Source organism: Felis catus, chromosome B1, assembly GCF_018350175.1.
Source record: "Felis catus isolate Fca126 chromosome B1, F.catus_Fca126_mat1.0, whole genome shotgun sequence".
In the NCBI taxonomy this organism is placed as follows: domain Eukaryota; kingdom Metazoa; phylum Chordata; class Mammalia; order Carnivora; family Felidae; genus Felis; species Felis catus.
Window position 1 is genome coordinate 64,008,155 of NC_058371.1, and position 18,748 is coordinate 64,026,902.

The 18,748-nt window shown below is 34.7% G+C and overlaps 1 protein-coding gene and 1 pseudogene across 4 annotated transcripts in view; both read left to right on the forward strand.

Moving 5' to 3' along the window:
• MARCHF1 (membrane associated ring-CH-type finger 1) overlaps positions 1-18,748 on the forward strand; it is an 867,957-nt gene that overhangs the window by 306,657 nt on the left and 542,552 nt on the right. The window lies entirely within an intron of this gene.
• The window catches only part of LOC123385142, a 48,964-nt pseudogene continuing 35,309 nt past the window's right edge, over positions 5,094-18,748 (forward strand).

Consider the following 18,748-nt stretch of genomic DNA (forward strand, 5'->3'; position numbering starts at 1 on the left):
TGATTTTATTTATTTAGCCTTTTGTCTCTCTTTTTAATGAGTCTGGCTAAAGGTTTATCAATTTTTGTCTTTTCAAGGAAGCAGCTCTTAATTTCATTGATCTTTCCCATTTTTTAAGTCTCTGTTTCATTTATTTCTGCTCTGGTTTTTGTTATTTTCTTCCTTCTACTAACTTCGGGCTTCATTTGTTCTTTTTCTTACCCTTTGGTTTGTTTGGTTGTTTCCCTTTACATTTACCTTTGGTTTGTTTGCTTGTTTCCCTTTACGTTTGTTTGCTTGTTTGTTTATTTTTAGTTATCTGAGATAGGACTATAGAGCTGTAAACTTGCCTCTTAAAACTGCTTTTGCTATGTCCAGTTGGTTTTGATGTGGTGTTGTTGTTCCATTTTAATTTTTTTCTAGGTATTTTTTAAATTTCCTGTTTCATTTCTTTGTTGACCCATTGGCTGTTCAGTGACTTGTTCAATCTCCATTTATTTGTGATTTTTCCAGGTTTCTTCCTAAAATTGATTTCTAGTTTCATATCATTTGAGGTTGAAGAGATGCTTGATATGATTTCAGTCTTTTAAATTTATTGAGGCTTGTTTTGTGGCCAAATATATGATCTATCCTGGAGAATGTTCCATGTGTACTAGAGAGGAATGTGTATGCTGCTTTTGGATGGAATGTTCTATATATATTAAGTCCATCTGGTCTAAAGTGTCATTTAAGTCTGATATTTCCTTACTGATTTTCTATCTGGAGGACATATCCATTGATACAAGTGGCATGTTAAAGTCCCCTACCATTATTGTATTACTGTCATTTTCTTTCTTTATTCCTGATAATATTTTTAAAATTTATGTAAATCCAAGTTAGTTAACATATAGTGTAATAATGGTTTCAGGAGTAGAATTTTTCACTTCCATATAACACCCAGTGCTCATCCCGACAAGGGTCCTCCTTAATGTCCTTCACCCATTTAACCCATCCCCTGACCCATCCTTCTCTGTTTTTATCTTATTTTTCCTTACCTTGTCCTATGTTCATCTGTTTTGTTTCCTAAATTTCACATATGAGTGAAATCACATGATATTTGTCTTTCTCTGACTGAGTTACTTCTCTTAGCAAAATGTATTCTAATTCCATTCACATTGTTGAAAATGGGAAGATTTCATTCTTTTTGATCACAGAGTAATACTGCATTATCTGTGGAGTGTGTGTGTGTGTGTATACATACATATATATATACACACATATATATGTACATATATGTATATATTGTATTGACAAAATCCTCACCATATAGAATAAAAAGAAAAAGGAAAGGACCCAAACAAATAAACTCATGAATGAAAGAGGAGAGATCACAACCAACATTGCAGAAACACAAACAATAATAAAAGAATATTATGAGCAATTATATGTCAACAAATTGGGCAATCTTGAAGAAATGGACAAATTCCTACAAACATATAAACTACAAAAACTGAGTCTGGAAGAAACAGAAAATTTGAACAGACCCATAGCAGTAAAGAATTTGAATCAGAAATCAAAAATCTCCCAACAAACAAGAGTCCAGTGCTGGATGGCTTCCCCGGGGAATTCTACCTAACATTTAAAGAAGAGCTAATACCTGTTCTTTTTAAGCTGTGCCAAAAAAATAGAAATAGAAGGAAAACTTCCAAACTCATTCTACGAGGCTAGTGTTACCTTGATTCCAAAAGCAGACAAAGGCCACACTAAAATGGACACTTACAGATCAATTTCCCTGATGAACATGGATGCAGATATTCTCAACAAGATACTAGCAAACTGAATCCAACAATACATTCTATGAATTATTCACCACTATCAATTGGGATTTATTCCTAGGCTGCAGGGGTCGTTCAGTATCCTCAAATCAATCAATGTGGTATATCACATTAATAAAAGAAAGGATAAGGACCACCTGATCCTCTTATTACATGCAGAAAAAGCATCTGACAAAAGGCAGTATCCTTTCTTGATAAAAACCCTTGAGAAAGTAGGGATAGAAGGAACATACCTTGAGATCATAAAGGCCATAATATCATCCTCCATGTGGGAAAAACTGAGAGCTTTTTGCCTGAGGTCAGGAACAATGCAGGGATGTCCTCTCTCACCACTGTTTTTCAACATAGTGTTGGAAGTCCTAGCCTCAGCTCAGACAACAAAAAGAAATAAAAGACATCCAAATAGGCAAGGAAGAAGTCAATTTTTCACTGTTCACAGACAATGTGATACTCTACATGGAAAAGCTGAAAGACTCCACCAAAAAACTGCTAGAATTGATACATGAATTCAGTAAAGTCACTGGATATAAAATCAATGTACAGAAATCAGTTGCATTTCTATACACCAATAATGAGACAGCAGAAAGAGAAATCAAGGAATCTATCCCATTTACAATTGCATAGAAAACCATAAAATACCTAGGAATAAACCCAACCAAAGAGGTAAAAGATCTTTATGGTGGAAACTATGGAAAGCCTATAAAAGAAATTGAAGAAGACACAAAAAAATGGAAAAAAAAATTCCATGCTCATGAATTGGAAGAACAAATATTGTTAAAATGTTGATACTACCCAAATTAATCTACACATTCAAAGCAACCACTATCAAAATAACACCAGCATTCTTCACAGAGCTAGAACAAACAATTATAAAATTTGTGTGGAACCAGAGAAGGCTAGTGTATAAACTCTTCTTTAAATGTTTGGTGGAATTCATCTGTAAAGCTATATGGTTTTAGGCTTTTGTTTAAGTTTCTTTATTCTGAGAGAGAGAGAAAGCATGGGAAAAGGAGGAGAGAGAAAGGGAGAGAAAGAATCCCAAGTAGGCCCCATACTGTCAGCACAGCTCCCAACGTGGGGATCAATCCTAGAAACTGTGAGATCATGACCTGAGCAGAAATCAATAGTGTGGCACTTAACCGACTAAGATACCCAGGCGCCTCTGTTTTAGAGAGTTTTTTGATTACTGATTCATTTTCATTGCTGGTAATCACTCTGTTCAAATTTTCAATTTTCCTGCTTTAGTTTTGTTAGGTTATATGTTTCTAGGAGTTTATTTATTTCTTCTAAGGTGTCCAATTTGTTGGCATATAGGTTTTCGTACTATCCTGTTATAATTGTTTGTATTTCTGTAGGGTGTTGATTGTTATTTCTCTTCTTTCATTAGTCATTTTGATTATTTGTGTCCCCTCGCTTTTTAATATATTAGCAAACAGAGTCTACATTATATTAAAAAAATATACATCAAGAGGGTATATGTGGGATTTATTTTGGGGATGGAAAGGTGGTTCAATATTTGCAAAACAATCAGCGTGGTATATCACATAGATAAGAGAATGAATGAAAACCATATGATCATCTCAATAGATGCAGAAAAAGCATTTGACAAAGTACAACATCCATTCATGATAAAAACCCTCTGCTGTGGTGCATGGGTGGCTCAGTCAGTTACATCCAAGTCTTGATTTCAGCTTGGGTCATGATCTCATGGTTTGTTTGAGCTCGTGTTGGGCTTTGCACTGACAGAACTGAGCCTGCTTCGGATTCTGTCTCCCTTCCCTTCTTGCTCTCTTTCCCTCTCAAAATAAATAAAAATAAACTTAAAAAAACCTCTGCAAAGTAGGTCTAGTGGGAACATGCCTCAACATAATAAAGGCCTTATATGAAAAACTCACAGCCAACATCATTCTTAATGGTAAAAAAACAGAACTTTCTTCCTTAGGTCAGGAACTAAACCAGGATGTCCATTCTCACCACTTTTATTCAACATAGTACTGGAAGTCCTAGCCACAGCATTTAAGCAACATAAAGAAATAAAGGCCTTCATATTGGTGAGGAAGAAGTAAAACTTTCACTGTATGGAGATGACATGATACTATATATAGAAAACCCAAAAGACTCCACCAGAACACTACTAGAACTGATAAGTGATTTTAGTAAAGTCCTAGGATACAAAATCAATGTATAGAAACTTGTCACATTCCTATACACAAATAATGGAGCAGCAGAAAGTGGAATTAAGTAAACAGTCCCATTTACAGTTACATAAAACCCAATAAAATATCGAAGAATAAACATAACAAAGAGGTAATAGACCTGTACTCTGAAAAATATAAAACACCTGTGAAAGAAATGCAAGATGATGCAAAGAAATAGACATTCCATACTTATAGGTTGGAAGAAAAAATATTGTTAAAATGTCTATGCTACCCAAAGCAATCTACAGATTTAATGCAATCCCTATGAAAATACCAATAGCATTTTTTACAGGGCTAGAAGAAGCAATCCAAAAATTTCAGGGAACCAGAGACCCTGAATAGCCACAGCAATCTGAAAAAGAAAAACAAAACAGGAGTGATCATAATTCCAGATTTCAAGTTATATTACAAAGTGGTAACAATTAAAACAGTATTGTATTGGCATAAAAATAGACACATAGATCAGTGGACTAGAATAGAAAACTCAGAAATAAACCTATAATTATATGGTCAATTAAACTTTGACAAAGGAAAAATGAATACACAATGGGAAAAAGGCAGTCCTCAACAAATGGTGTTGGGAAAACTGGACAGCCACATCAAAAGAATGAAACTTTCATTCTTTCACTATATGCAGATATAAATTCAAAGTGGATCAAAGACCTAAATGTGAGACCTGAAACCATAAAAATCCTTGAAGTGAGCACAGGCAGTAAGCACAGGCAGTAATGTCTCTGACATCAGTCATAGCTACATTTTTCTAGATATGTCTCCTGAGGCAGTGGAAACGAAAGCAAAAATAAGCTGTTGAGGCTACTTCAACATAAAAAGCTTCTGCACAATAAAGAAGACAACAAAATTAAAAGGCAGCTTACAGAAGGGTAGGATATATTTGAAAATGACACATCAGATAAAGGGTTAGCATCCAAAATCTATAAAGAACTTATCACACTTCATACTCCGAAACAAAATAATCCAATTAAAAAGTAGGCAGAAGACATGAATAGACATTTCTCCCAAAAAAGACATACTGGTGGCTAACAGACAAATGAAAAGATGCACAACATCACTCATCATCAGGGAGATGTAATTTAAAACCACAATGAGATATCATCTTATGCCTGTCAATTCTGAAATAAAAAAACCAGAAGAAACAACAAGTGTTGGCGAGATTGTAGAGAAAAGTGTACCCTCATACAGTGTTGGTGGGAAAACAAGGCCGTGTAACCACGTGGGAAACAGTATGGGGCTTCCTCAGAAAATTAAAAATAGAACTATCCTTGCCTCCAAAATACAAGAACGGTAAGTCAAAGGAATTGCTGCATGATTTACAATAGCCAAACTATGGCAGGAGCCCCTGTGTCCATTGATAGCCGCCCAGATAAGTAAAGTGAAGTACAGAGGTTGAGAAATTATCTCAAGGTCACAAAACTAGTGACTGGCAGTTAGTGAGGGATCAATCCTTCAGTATAAGAGGTCTTTGAAATTTGAGCTCTTAATTTTTATGCCATGAGGACCCTCATAACTGTCTCTTCTCCTTTGCAACTACTATAGGTATTATTTCTGGTTAGCGTTTTGTTGTTCAACTAAAGCTTTTGGAGCAGTGTTAAGTATTAGCAATGATATGAGTACCTTTTAGCTACATTCATACTTTAACGGGATTGCTTTTGGTCGTTTACTATTAACGTTTTTTTGGCAAGGATGTTGTTATTGTTATGATAAAGATAGCTTTCATAATGTAATGATATACTGTTATATTTCTTTCGAACTTAGAATGTTTCTCAGAAATGTGCTTTGAATACTATAAATTACTTTAGTAGCAATATGATCATATTTTTTTTGAATCAAAGATATGATATATTTTATTGAGAAGTTTCTAAATAGCTTAATAGGTTTTTTTTTTGTAGTCTATTGGGTAAATAGCACTTAGTCATGGTTCTGAATTCAATTTGCCTAAAGTTTGCTTTTAATATTTGCATTTATATTCTTAAAGTGGCTTTATGTTTTGTAATCTTTTGTCAGGTTTTTATATGAAAATCATATTAGGTAATTCTCAGCCTTTGTGGATATTTGTACCTGGTCTCCTATTTCCACAGCCTTCTTCTCTTAGCTGAGAATTGGTTGTAAGAAGGAAGAGTTTATATAACCTTATGGCACTAAGGCCCATGGCGTTGCATTAATGACTACTAAAATGCGATTGCTGATGTCTGTGGATGCCAGTCTTACTCTGTGCTCTCTGAACTTTGTTAGAGCTTAATGACTCCTTTGTGGGCCAATTTGGGCACCTTGGACTGGGTTGTATTATGTAATCCTTTATTCTTTCTTCCACTTAAGTCTCAGCTCAGTTGGCTTGTACCTGTATCATGCAATTATCATTCTCCCCTCATTAAGCTGGGTTCATGGCAGACTGTAGGCTTTAAAATCAGCATACATACTTTTAGTAACTAAAAGAGATTGAGAAGTCCAAATTATTTTCTTTCCTTTGCCCGACTACAGGTCAGCTCTTAACATGCTGAGCTATCCTTTCTATTCATTCTAGGCATGTCTTGCATAGCAGACATGAGAAGGCCCAAAATGGTGATCTGAATTTTAAGTGTTCTTCTAAATATATCAAGCATGCCCCTCCCTCATTTGGAGTGAAACCTAAAAAAGTGAATTGGGACACCTGTCAGATAATAAATAGTGCTACTGTTCTTTCAAATAGAACGTTAAATTATCACTGTATTGGTTATCATGGTGTTGGAAGAGCTGGAGGGACAAAGGAGGGAAAGATAAAGTTATGGGGCAATAAGAAGAAAAGATGAGCGATTCAAGAATTTGTAACTGTTCTGTTCTGGGCGGGAGATGGCAAAAACTTCTCCCACACTAAGGGTTCTGTGCTGAGAAGGCTTCTGTGGCTGGATCCTGATGTCCAGGAGCTTAGTCTCCTCTAAAGCAGCTGCCAAGATCCCTTCCTGCCACTGTCCTCTCCTCCAGTCCTGAAACTTCTGCTGCACTGTCCTCCTTCTGGAGATGCCACTTGTGAAGGGAGTCACATTTCCCTTTCTCCTGCCTTCTAATATTCAATATAGTAAGATAATATTCAATATAGTAAGAATGGAGATTGAGAGCAAAGAGACAAGAAACCTTTGGTTTCTCAGTGTCTATTCTTAATCTCTTATGCGTATATAATTTCTGTACAACAGTGACCATGGTTTCATGCTTTGCCTAGAATTATGAAACCATATTCATACAAATGAAAGGTTTTACTCTCTTTCCCAAAAGGAAGAAGCAGTGTTTCATTAGTTGTCATATCCATCTCTGAGAATGGCAGTTCTTGTGGTTTAGTAATATTCTGACTGGATCCGCTGCAACCTAAAAACCATATTTTAAGGATACTACCTTCATTACTCTTTACATAAAACAACAGGTGAAAGCAGGAGGGAAAAATAAGCATATTCAAATAAATAAGGAAGAACAATACCAATATGTAGCTAAACTGTAACTTCCTGTTCACCATGAATCCCACCTTTCCCTGTTATTATCCAGAACCTCAGTTTGTAGAGGTTCTCTGTCTAAGAGGTGACCCCAACTTTCATTACCAGAAAGTATTTTTCTCTGTGGTCCTATATTCATAGGATTGCTGTAGATTTCCCTTAACACTTCCATTGGATGTGGAATAGTAAGAGAAGCTCCAGAGAATCCCCTGAGTTCCAAGCATAATTATCTCTGTCCTAGTATATGTAAATAATCAATTTCCTTCTCATAAGTGGGATTGGTCAATGTAACCAGTAAAGTTACTTTCTTCTTTACTAGTTAGTTCAATGAGAAGAGAATTCAATAGTGGGCTGGTGGTAGTTTCAATGTCCAATTAAATAAAAACAGTATTTTGTCCCTTGGGGGAAGTATCACACCCTTGGAAACAAAGAACTCTGAACCATTAAAGATAAATGTCTGGATAATGGAAGTAAAAAAATGCAGGCAGGTTATTTGATCTAGTAGAGGAATCATTTCCGTTTAATCCTTGATTTCTGGACCCAAGTATTCTAGCTATTTAGAGACAGCATTACAGATTTGTTTAATCCATATGCTACACCCTATTAGACTGCATTTCAACTTCACAGAATGCTTGAATTGAGCATTTAGTAGGCTATTCTACCATTCTGCCAGCATAGGTGCTATTGGGTGATGGGGTATGTCTAAGCACAGTGAATTCCCTGACGTAGGCTTTTCTTGTTCTTTGGTTAGAACCAATGTTGTTAGAGATACATGATGGTGAATAAAGCCTACATGAGTTCACAAACTTGAAGCTTTTCAGAAACATTTTCTCAGGGGAGACAAATGCATATTCGGAATAAATGTGTACCCCAGTGAGTACAATTTGCTATTCACATCACGATGGAAGAGATTTAGTGTAACTAACCTATAGGGAAGTGGCTTTCTGGTTCTTCCCAGCAAGTTATTGGTGCAATAATTGAGGACTCATTTTTGGTCTTTGCTGCAGGCAAGTTAAGCACCCAGCAATAGAAGTAGCCAGATAAGCCTCCAAGAGGAAAGACCGTATTGTTGAGCCATGTATAACTGCTATCTCCATCAGCATGGCTATTTTGTGCCCTTTTTACTCTGAGGTGAGTGAAGAAATAGGACAACCATGCACATTTTGTGTCATCTTTTTATTTTTTTCGACCTGGTTTTTGAGATCTACATAAACACAGAACACACACACACACACACACACACACACACACACCATTTTGTTAGCACTTCATGTCTGCTTAGATATCATTTCCTCTAGCAAAGTTTCCCTGAAACCCCAGAAGTTAGATTCTGTTTTGTGCCACGTAATATCCAGCATTTAGTAATATTATAAAATTTGTAAACTATTTGTAATTGCCTCTTGAATATCATGCCCAATTTTATTATAAAGTATTTGTAGACGGACATGTCTTGTTTATTTTTTAATCTCTATTTGCTAGTTCTTGTTTGTCACATAGTACTTTATGCTAATATTTATTGGCATTGATTACAAGTTTTTACTTAACATTTGTATTTATTATTATGTAGAAAAGTATCTTTTTAAAATTTTCAAGTGATTTTAATTTTTTGAGTGCCTATTCAAACTTTGTTATTAATATCTATTTTATTAAATTATTAGAATATGACATTTGATTTCTTTTTTTGGTAATTTATTAAAACTTTCCTCATGATTTCCTAGAAGACTTACTTCAGAAAATATTTCAAAGTTTAAAAAATGTGGATTTATGTTATCAAACATATAGCCTTATGCATATTGTTTAAATCAAGTAGATATCATTCAATACTCTATATCTTTTATTGCCTATTTATTTTTAATCTTTATGATCTGTCAGTGACTGAGAGAGATGTGTTAAAATTTCCCATTGTTTCCAAAGCTGATATTTGTCACCAGACTGATATTGGTGTGACATTATTTCTTTCACAGTCCCTTGGGTGCTGGTTAAATTATCTTCTGAAGTTCGAGCATGAATGCATATTGATGGCAGGGCCTTCCCCCAACTCCTTTGCTTGGCAGTCATTTTCAAGGTTCTGCTGTTCAGAAGTGGAGTGATTGCCTTGGCCCACAGCCTAGGTCTTGAACACTTCAGTTAAGTGGAATTCATGGAGACAATAGTTTTCACCTTTTCTTCATGATCTTTTTCTGCCCTAAGCTTTGGTGTTTTACTCATGGTGTTCAAATGGTAGCCATTCTCTCTCCCACCAGTTTTCTTCAAACATCACACACATTCTGACGAGTTTTTCTCTTAGTTTTGTCACCTTGGTGTGTGCCCTGCTTTTGCCACCTGATGATGTTTTCTCAATCTCATTCTGTCAATTGTCAGGTTCCTTAAGTTTCACTCACATTTTAGCTACTATATTGCCTGTTATAATGTATTTTCTGTGGCACGAGTTTTTGCCTTTTTAATATCTTCCTAAGTATTTTGTTATGAATCTGAAGAATATGATTCAAAAGATAATATGATACTTTTAACCAACATTATGCAAACACCAATATCATAGATACATACTATAATGTGTTATTAATATGCTTTTTACCTATTGCTTGAATCACGGTACTTCAAAATTTAACACTTATAGACAGAATAACAAAAATCACTTGTAGAACTCTCTATTTTACATTTCTTTTTTTTTTTTAATTTTTTTTCACTCTATTTTACATTTCTTTAGAATAAGTTCATGGAGGTCGAATGGGCATGTCATTGGGTATGAACATTTCTGAGCCACTATATTTCACTATATATAGTGAAAATTTCCTTCCAAGTAGCTTGAATTTTTTAATGCTTGTATGAGTACAACATGAGAGTCCTTATTTCAAAAATTCTCAGCTATATTAGAATTTTTATTGAAATTATTTTTATCCAAAATTGCATGGCAAAGTGGTTTTTCAGTGATTTAATTTATATGTAATTGGTTAGTGATTTTTGTCCTTTTTTCATATTTCATTAGCTCCTTGTATTTTCACTTTAGTGTGTTGTGTGATAACATGCTTTGCCCACTTATCTGTTGACTTTTAAAAATATTTCTTATCAGTAATTCTCCAGTTCAGGATGAATATCCCTCGCCCTTTTATTATATTTTTATAGAAGTATATCTTTTGTTCAAAAACTTTTAGAAGAAATTGTATTTAATCAGCATGTATTCATCTTCCGTGAATACAAGTATGAGGATAAAAGTTGAATTTATATTTTATTTCTAAAATCTTGACACATTTTTGGAGATTTATACCCAGAAGACTATTATCTAACATGTAGTTGCATAGACAAAATTAAACGTTCAATGTCATATTTTGTTATTTAGCTTATTCTTTCCCTCAAGAAGAGAAATAAAATAAAACACTGTAATGAATGCCATCTGCTTTTCACAAGAAAAGGATATTATTGCCTTGAAGACTAGGTTTTATAGTTAAGCGAATTTAAGTTACTGTAGGAAATGTAATCTCCCGGCTCATATCTTAGGAGCACTACTGGGATCAATCTAGGTAAGATGATGTTTTTGTCCAGCTTAAAATTCTGTGTTTAATGTTGACTCTAAAAAAAATAATTTCCCATACATTTATAAGTTCAATCTGTTTTCATTTTAGCATATATCTTTCCTTACGTGTAATTAAAAATAAAGTAATCCCTATTGTATAAAACATGTTTCTATGTACAAAACTTCTGTCTCTCTACTTTTATGATTATCGTATTAAGTTTTCTTTTTGGATTGATAGACTTTAAATAGGTGTCCTCTGAGCCTTTACGTGTCCAGGTTGGAAATCATCTTTTATTTTAAAAATTTACAAATGTGAAATAATCTTGATAAGAAAACAATAAATCAGGACACCTGGGTGGCTCAGTTGGTTGAACATCCTACTCTTGATTTTGGCTCAGGTTATGATCCCAGGGTTGTGGTATCGAACCCTGCATTGGACTCTGCGCTGTTCTGTCTCTGTGTCTCTCTACCCCTCTCTCTCCCTCCGTTCCTCCCCTTCTCTCCCTCTTTCCCTCCCTCCCCCACTTGCACATGCACTCTTTCTAAAATAAATAATGGTAATACTAATAAAATTATAAAAAGAAAACATTAAATCATTGAAATTAATTTTATGTTAACTTTTCAGCCTATAGAATTATCAAGCTATTCTTAGTACCCTTTGAAAGCCAATTACTCTATCCCTTTATGTGGAAATAGAGTAATATTTACATTTTTGTGATTGATGTATCATGAATTCTGAAAGACTTCCAGTATCTTTCTTAAAGACTAAATACATTGGGAGAAAAACAGATATACTTTTAACAGAGTTGGTTAACTATATTGTTGTTTCTCTGACATCTAAGTTAGTCCTGCTTCTAATTTCTGATTTATGGTTAGGAAGGGGAAATAATTTTCTGGCATCTAATATCCCTTCAGTTGTTGGAAGACCACTTTTAGGTTACATCTCAGTTTAACATCTGTATTTAACTGTTCTGTTGCATTCCAGTGTAAGACATCTTCTCCTTCAAATGTAATAGTGACTCTGGAATGATTAGAGCCATGAGGACCAAACATGACTTACACATTTTTCCAGATTCCACTTGGGTTTTGTATCTTTTAGCTTGGAGGGTCTGAGAAAATTCCATCAGTTATGGAATACAATGAAGATTTGTTTAGTTCCTTGAGGAGTCTACAGAATTGTTTTTTTTTTTTCTAAAATCCCTTGGATTTATGCTGAATTATACAAGTTATTCTAGACTAATGTGCATATAACTGGGAACCTGGGATGAAGATAGAATTGACAAAGAAGTAAATTATAAACATAGAATGTTCATCTTATATAATTTTAATTGATTCAATGTGTTTTTCTAACTTTAATCTATGAAAATAACCCAATGGATGGCTACTATGAGAACCTACATGAATCCTTTACCCTACTATTTTACTTTTCTCACTGATTGTACATATTATACTTTGCCTGTTTACGTTTTTATTTCTTCATGTTCTTATTCATAACAATTACAGCTGCTTATAAGTAGACTAGAAACTTTTTTTTCTTATTGAGAATATGATTATGGTAATTAATTATGCCATATCACTTTGAAATATTTATGCAATGTATTTTACATGTAGTACAGAATATTTCTAGTCAGTGCTAACAGAGAGGAAAAATATTTACTCTAATCATAGAGATGTGGGTACTGACTCTTTTTAACCATCCTTAAATCTCTATAAGATAGATAAAATCTTAGCAAATTGTCCAAAACATCTAAATCCAGTTGGCTGAGTTAACTGTATTTCATTTCTGAGGTAAAGTCATGTGGTAGCATCCCCAAAGCTGTTTGCCTGCAATTGCTAAGACATGTTCATTTACTTCTTCATTAAATAAATATTTATTATATGCATACTGTGATCCAGACATTGTTTTAAGTGCTTTTTAAATACCAAAACCTACTAAAGAAGTTTTTAAGGTGAGTTTTCATATCATTATACTTTAAAAAATTCCCATTTGTGGTTATTGTTATATTATTTCCTTTCAATCATTTCATAGATATTCTTTTCTCTTCTCTAACCACCATCCATCTTCCCAAAATTATATCAAATTGTATCGGTCCACATTCATGATGCCAAGTCATTAACAGAGATTATTTGTTCTTGGTGATAATTGACATTCTTAATTAATATTCTTTTTTCACTTACTATCTATTAATCCCTTAAACTTTAGTGCCATGTGGTTGACTGATTAAAAACAGAGTATGAATTCTTCTGGGCTTAAATACAACTCTGCCACTTTCAAGCCGTGTGGCTGCTCATCTACACATTTGGGTTCTTAATCTGTAACATGGGTATGTGAAAGAGTTCAGTGAGATAATGTGTAATATGTAATTAACATTGGATCAATATCACTCTTTAAATTTTTTAAATATTTATTTTTGAGAAAGAGAGGCAGAGAAAGAGCATGTGCGGACAGAGAGAGGGAGACACAGAACGCTAAGCAGGCTCCAGGTTCTGCCCTGTCAGCACAGAGCCCAACTTGGGGCTCAAACTCATGAACCGCGAGTTCATGATCTGAGCCAAAGTCAGATACTTAACTGTCTGAGCCACCCAGGTGCCCCTCAATATCACTCTTAATAACTGGTGTTTATAGCAGTGAAGCATGTGGAATTTATGATTGAATGTGAAATGTACTAATGAAGAGTCTAAAGTTACTATTGGTTATATGTTCATTAAATAATGGCTTCATATTTTTTAAAAAATATTTATTTATGTTGAGAGACAGAGAGAGAGAGAATGAGTGTGGAAGGGGCAGAGAGAGAGAGGGCAGAGAGAGAATCCCACGCAGGCTCCATGTTTAGCGTGGAGCCCAACACCAGGCTCATTCCCACCATCATGAGATCATGACCTGAGACAAAATCGAGAGCTGTATGCTGAACCGACTGAGCCACCCAGCTGCCCTGAAATGGCTTCATATTTTGAAGCAAATGTTTATTTCAGACAAATCAAAGTGCATTGTGTTTTTCTAATGGTAATCATTTGAGAGGATCCGTAGTACACCTCCATGGCAATGTATATTTTTAGCTAGTATTTATTAAGTTTGTATAGCAGTCTCAGACATAGGAAATAAAAGTGTGCGCTGGTGTGTCAAATTGAATGAACACTTGAAAAACGGAAGCATATTCAGAAAAAGAAAAGTTATTTTTGTCCTTTATGGCTAATGATGTTTAGTCTTTTATAAAATTATGTCTCAGTATTTAAAATGAGTTAGAACGGGGCGCCTGGATGGCACAGTCGGTTAAGCGTCCGACTTCAGCCAGGTCACGATCTCGTGGTCCGTGAGTTCGAGCCCCGCGTCAGGCTCTGGGCTGATGGCTCGGAGCCTGGAGCCTGTTTCGGATTCTGTGTCTCCCTCTCTCTCTGCCCCTCCCCCGTTCATACTCTGTCTCTCTCTGTCCCAAAAATAAATAAACGTTGAAAAAAAAATAAAAAAAAATAAAAAAAAATAAAATGAGTTAGAAAAGCATTATTTTGGAAGATTGTACTTCTAGAAGGCATATCATTTGCTTTTAATTGCATTTTCCTTCTTTTTAGTTATTTTTGTTAACAAAAGTCATCAATTCCTTGTAATAATTAAACTACTCACCTCATACAAAGTTATTATGTAACTCATAGAATCAAGATGTTTGACAAGATACATTTTTTTCATAATTCAGTGTTTACCTGGCTTCGGTTGTATTCTATTGTATCTCACTCCTATCCAGAAGAGTGGTGAGGAATACACAATCATAAGCATATTTTTATAAGTTTAAATTTGCACTACAAAATTGCTGTGGGTATACTGAAACAAAAACTCGATGTTTGCCTTTGAGAAACCTGTAATAACTGTACTTTTATTTAGGTGCCTGAGCATTTATTCTTGATAACTATGTATTATTTTCAATGCACAAAAGCTCTTAAATTACAATATTCTTTCCTCAGTCTGTGCCTTGATGTTAATGAGAATTTTGGCAAATAAAATGACAACAGGTGTGCTTGAAGGGAAAGTGCTATTGTTGAGGGCCTAATATGACTTGTTATTTAGCATGTTGTCCAATACTGTTGGGTTGGAGAATATAATCCTCTTGTATCTGAGTATGCATAATTTTATTTTTTTTATCTTTATTTCAATCATGATGCTGTACATAGTGAGGTAAGTAAATGGTTCTAAAAGTAAATGGTTGAAAGGGCTGAAAATCTTTTATGTAAGAGCAAATTTAACTTGTACTAAATCTTTGCAATTTATTGCCTCTAACAATCTCATAGAACTAATAATTTTTATTTATATAGGGATTTAAAATCAATTAGAAATCAAAGTATATCTTGGATTAATATGTAAACCTATATAAATAGAATCTTGAAATATGAATTTTGTCATAACTCAAATAATGTATCCACTACCTGCATAACGTTTCAATTGATGGACGTGGGTACAGTTTAGAGTTGGGGCAGTTCTGTGAAATATAACATTGGTTTCAACAAAACAAAACAATGTATTCTCTCTGGAGTAATCTTTTGGCTGATTGCCTCTGTGCTGTTTTCTTCATAAAAGCAAGGCATTTCTTTGGCCTGGCTGTTGTCCTTTACCTCATGCCCTTGTTGTTCCTTCCCTTATGCTATTGTCCCTTTATGAACCAGGAGTACAGCCATCGCACCAGCACCTACTGTTAAGATGCCCCTTTAGAAAGCATATGACAAGGTGGATCACTAGTATATCAATTTAATTTTGTATGACACTTGGTCCAAGAGAAGGCCAGCTGATTATTTAAATAAAAACTTCCAGCAACTTTAAAATTGAATTCTACATCCAGCCTCATCTGACTTTATTTTACCACCCCACAGACACCATAGCCAAGACTTTCATCTCTTACCCACCTCAGCACCTCTTTTAGGTTTCTGAGAAGAGGGAGAAGTATCACATTGGTGACTTCTTTTGTCCCCTTATAGTATAATTACAAAAAATATCATGTGTTCCAAGTGAGAGAAAGGAAGGAAGTCTAGTAAAAGGGGAGACCTTCCCTGTCAAAACCACCATTTACATATCTTTTCTGGTGAAATATAGGAGAAAATGTCTCACTGTGTGAGAAGAGCTTTGAGATATGAGATTCAGTGCAGAATAATGGCAACATGAGTTTTTAATGTCGATTCTAATTTAAGTATTCCACATGGCTGGTGCTGATTTGTAGCAGTGATTTGTGAGGATGTGCTTCATTACAATCCTGTTCTCCTCTGCTTAAAATGGATTGCAAGTCAGGACGAAGGCGCCACATTTGGCTAATTTCAGGAACGATCACATTGCTTGCTTCATGGGTTTGAAAATGAGACACAATTTATGAATTGGTCTATTTTTAACACATGCATTTTTTTTGCCATTACTCTGAACAAATGAAAGCAATAAAATAATGCCCAGTTACTTGATGTCTTTTTGTAGAGTGGCCTCATAATAATTTGCCAAGTTAAAGCACAGATAATGTTGGTATGTGTGCTTTCTAGGAAAGGTGTACATCTTTTTAATGAGGTGAAAATTTTACACTCCTTTTCTGCTTTTTCTTTTTTAATTTCTTATAAAATCGACATCCTCTAGATTTTCTCAAAACCATGTTGAAGATCAAAGACAGGGGTGCGGTGGCAGATAACAAGTATTGTAAAGGCTGTTCATATGTTACTTCATTTATTATAAATGCATTTTGGGGGCAAGGGATATAATGGGGTTTATGAATGGATATATTTAAGCTGATGACAATAAGAAATAGAGCATCTGTTGCCAATATTCTGGAGGATAATTTACTTCACTAATACATAATTTCATGCCTTATGAAAAAGGGAGAAACTCTTGACTGCTGAAGGTGAAATGAAAAGACAGGCTTCACTGGAGAAAAACAAACTTCTGTGGTCTTTAGAGAATTTGACATTTACAGGGAATATGCATATGCATGTACGTGGAGGAGAAGCCTTTGGGGAAAGAAGTCTCCTGGGGCTGTTTTTATAACTTGGAAAACACTAATACATGAATAACTTGCCTTACTGTGTTGGCAAGGTAGAAAAGGTGACATGCACAGAGCATAGTGAACAGGCCCATGTACGTTTGCCAGCCAGATGGCGCAAAACAGTTTATCAGCAGTGTTCTTAGATGATGTCTTCATTAGTCTTCTTAGTCAAGACAACTGTTAGCCTAGTGTGGCTCTTGTGGAACCATGGGAAAAACCAAAGGCTAAACAGGTACAGAGATAAAAGTCTACTGACCAAATTTCCTAATACCTCATAAGGATAGAGAAAGACCCAAGATCTGGTTTCTGCATTGTTTTGTATGTGTGTGTGGGTGCACACGTGTGCATGCTTTCATGACTTGTAAACCAAGTTAGGAAACCTGGATTATATGAAAGACAGTTTTGTTGTTGCCACAAAACAAAGAAGAGACCTGGTGCTGTGATCTTAAGTGATGATTAAAGGAACATTCATAAAAATATGTTTAGCTTCCTGTATTCCCCTGGAGATCCCAGGATTCTGAGAAGGTTTTCTTCTTTGGAGGGCTTAGGTTATATCCTTGAAAAAGGAACAACAGTATTATTTATTTAGGGACTTGTCAGAAAAGTTCTTATTTCACAAAAATCTTGCTTTGCTAAGTTATTCCAAAGAGTGCTTACACATTATAAAACAGTATTATTTCTCATAAATTTATATAAAGTCAGTGAACAAAATCTGCTAGCACAGTTATGTGCTATTTTGAAGCAGAAATATTACTGATTTTGATAACTTAATCTGTAAATAATATTTCCCAGCTTCAAGATATTTACCTAATTTGGCATTCTTAAATTATGATGATATGAAAAATTTACCAATGATAACTGCTTTGACCTTCAGCAATTTGTAGGTTTTATTCTGTGACTTGAGAATATCATATATAATTTTCAGAATTTGGGGACTTGTATACTTTTCCTGTTTTTAAAATATTTATATCTTTACTTTAGAATTCTCAGCTAATGTGTTGCAAGTATATATATTTGACCATTATCAAAATAAAATAGAACATATATATATGTAATAAAATAATATTGAACACGATACTTTGAAATGTATAGAAGATATTGGAGAACAAATCTCAGTAGAAGCTTCTGGTTCACTAACGGAAAATGAAAGAAGAGACTCTTTGAAAATGTTTATCTCATCTATGACTCAAACACATCTTCTGGTGAAAATCTATGCTCCATTTTCTCCCTCAACCCTGCCCACTCTCATCTTTGTGATAATGGGAATATGGTAAAAATGTATTCTGATGTTGGAAAGGCTAGGAATCTTATTCTGTGTAGTCTCAGGACTTTTTCTGCGTGTAACATATCCAGATATCCTTGTCACACTTATATCGTACTTACACATCCAGATAGCCAGCGTGCACTTGGTGTCACAGGGTGGAGCTTCCAAGCCTTCTTAAGGCTCAGGTTGAAAAGTAGCACAGTGTCAACTTAACTCAATTTTATTAATCTAAGTGAGCCATAGGGACAGCCCCAAATCAAGAGAATTAGTTTATACTAGGGCATGAATACTAAGCTGTGGCTTATTATGAGCTATATAATAGACATTGATCCACATTGATATCAATAGATTATAGCACTATTCACTCTTTCTATGATGGATTTGTATTATTACTATTATGGAAAGATACGGTACTTAAAGTGCACGTGAACACTTCTTTCCAGATATGTGTGTTGTGAAATTCTATTTTATTTTGATGATAGTTAAATTATGACTACTAAAAAGCAG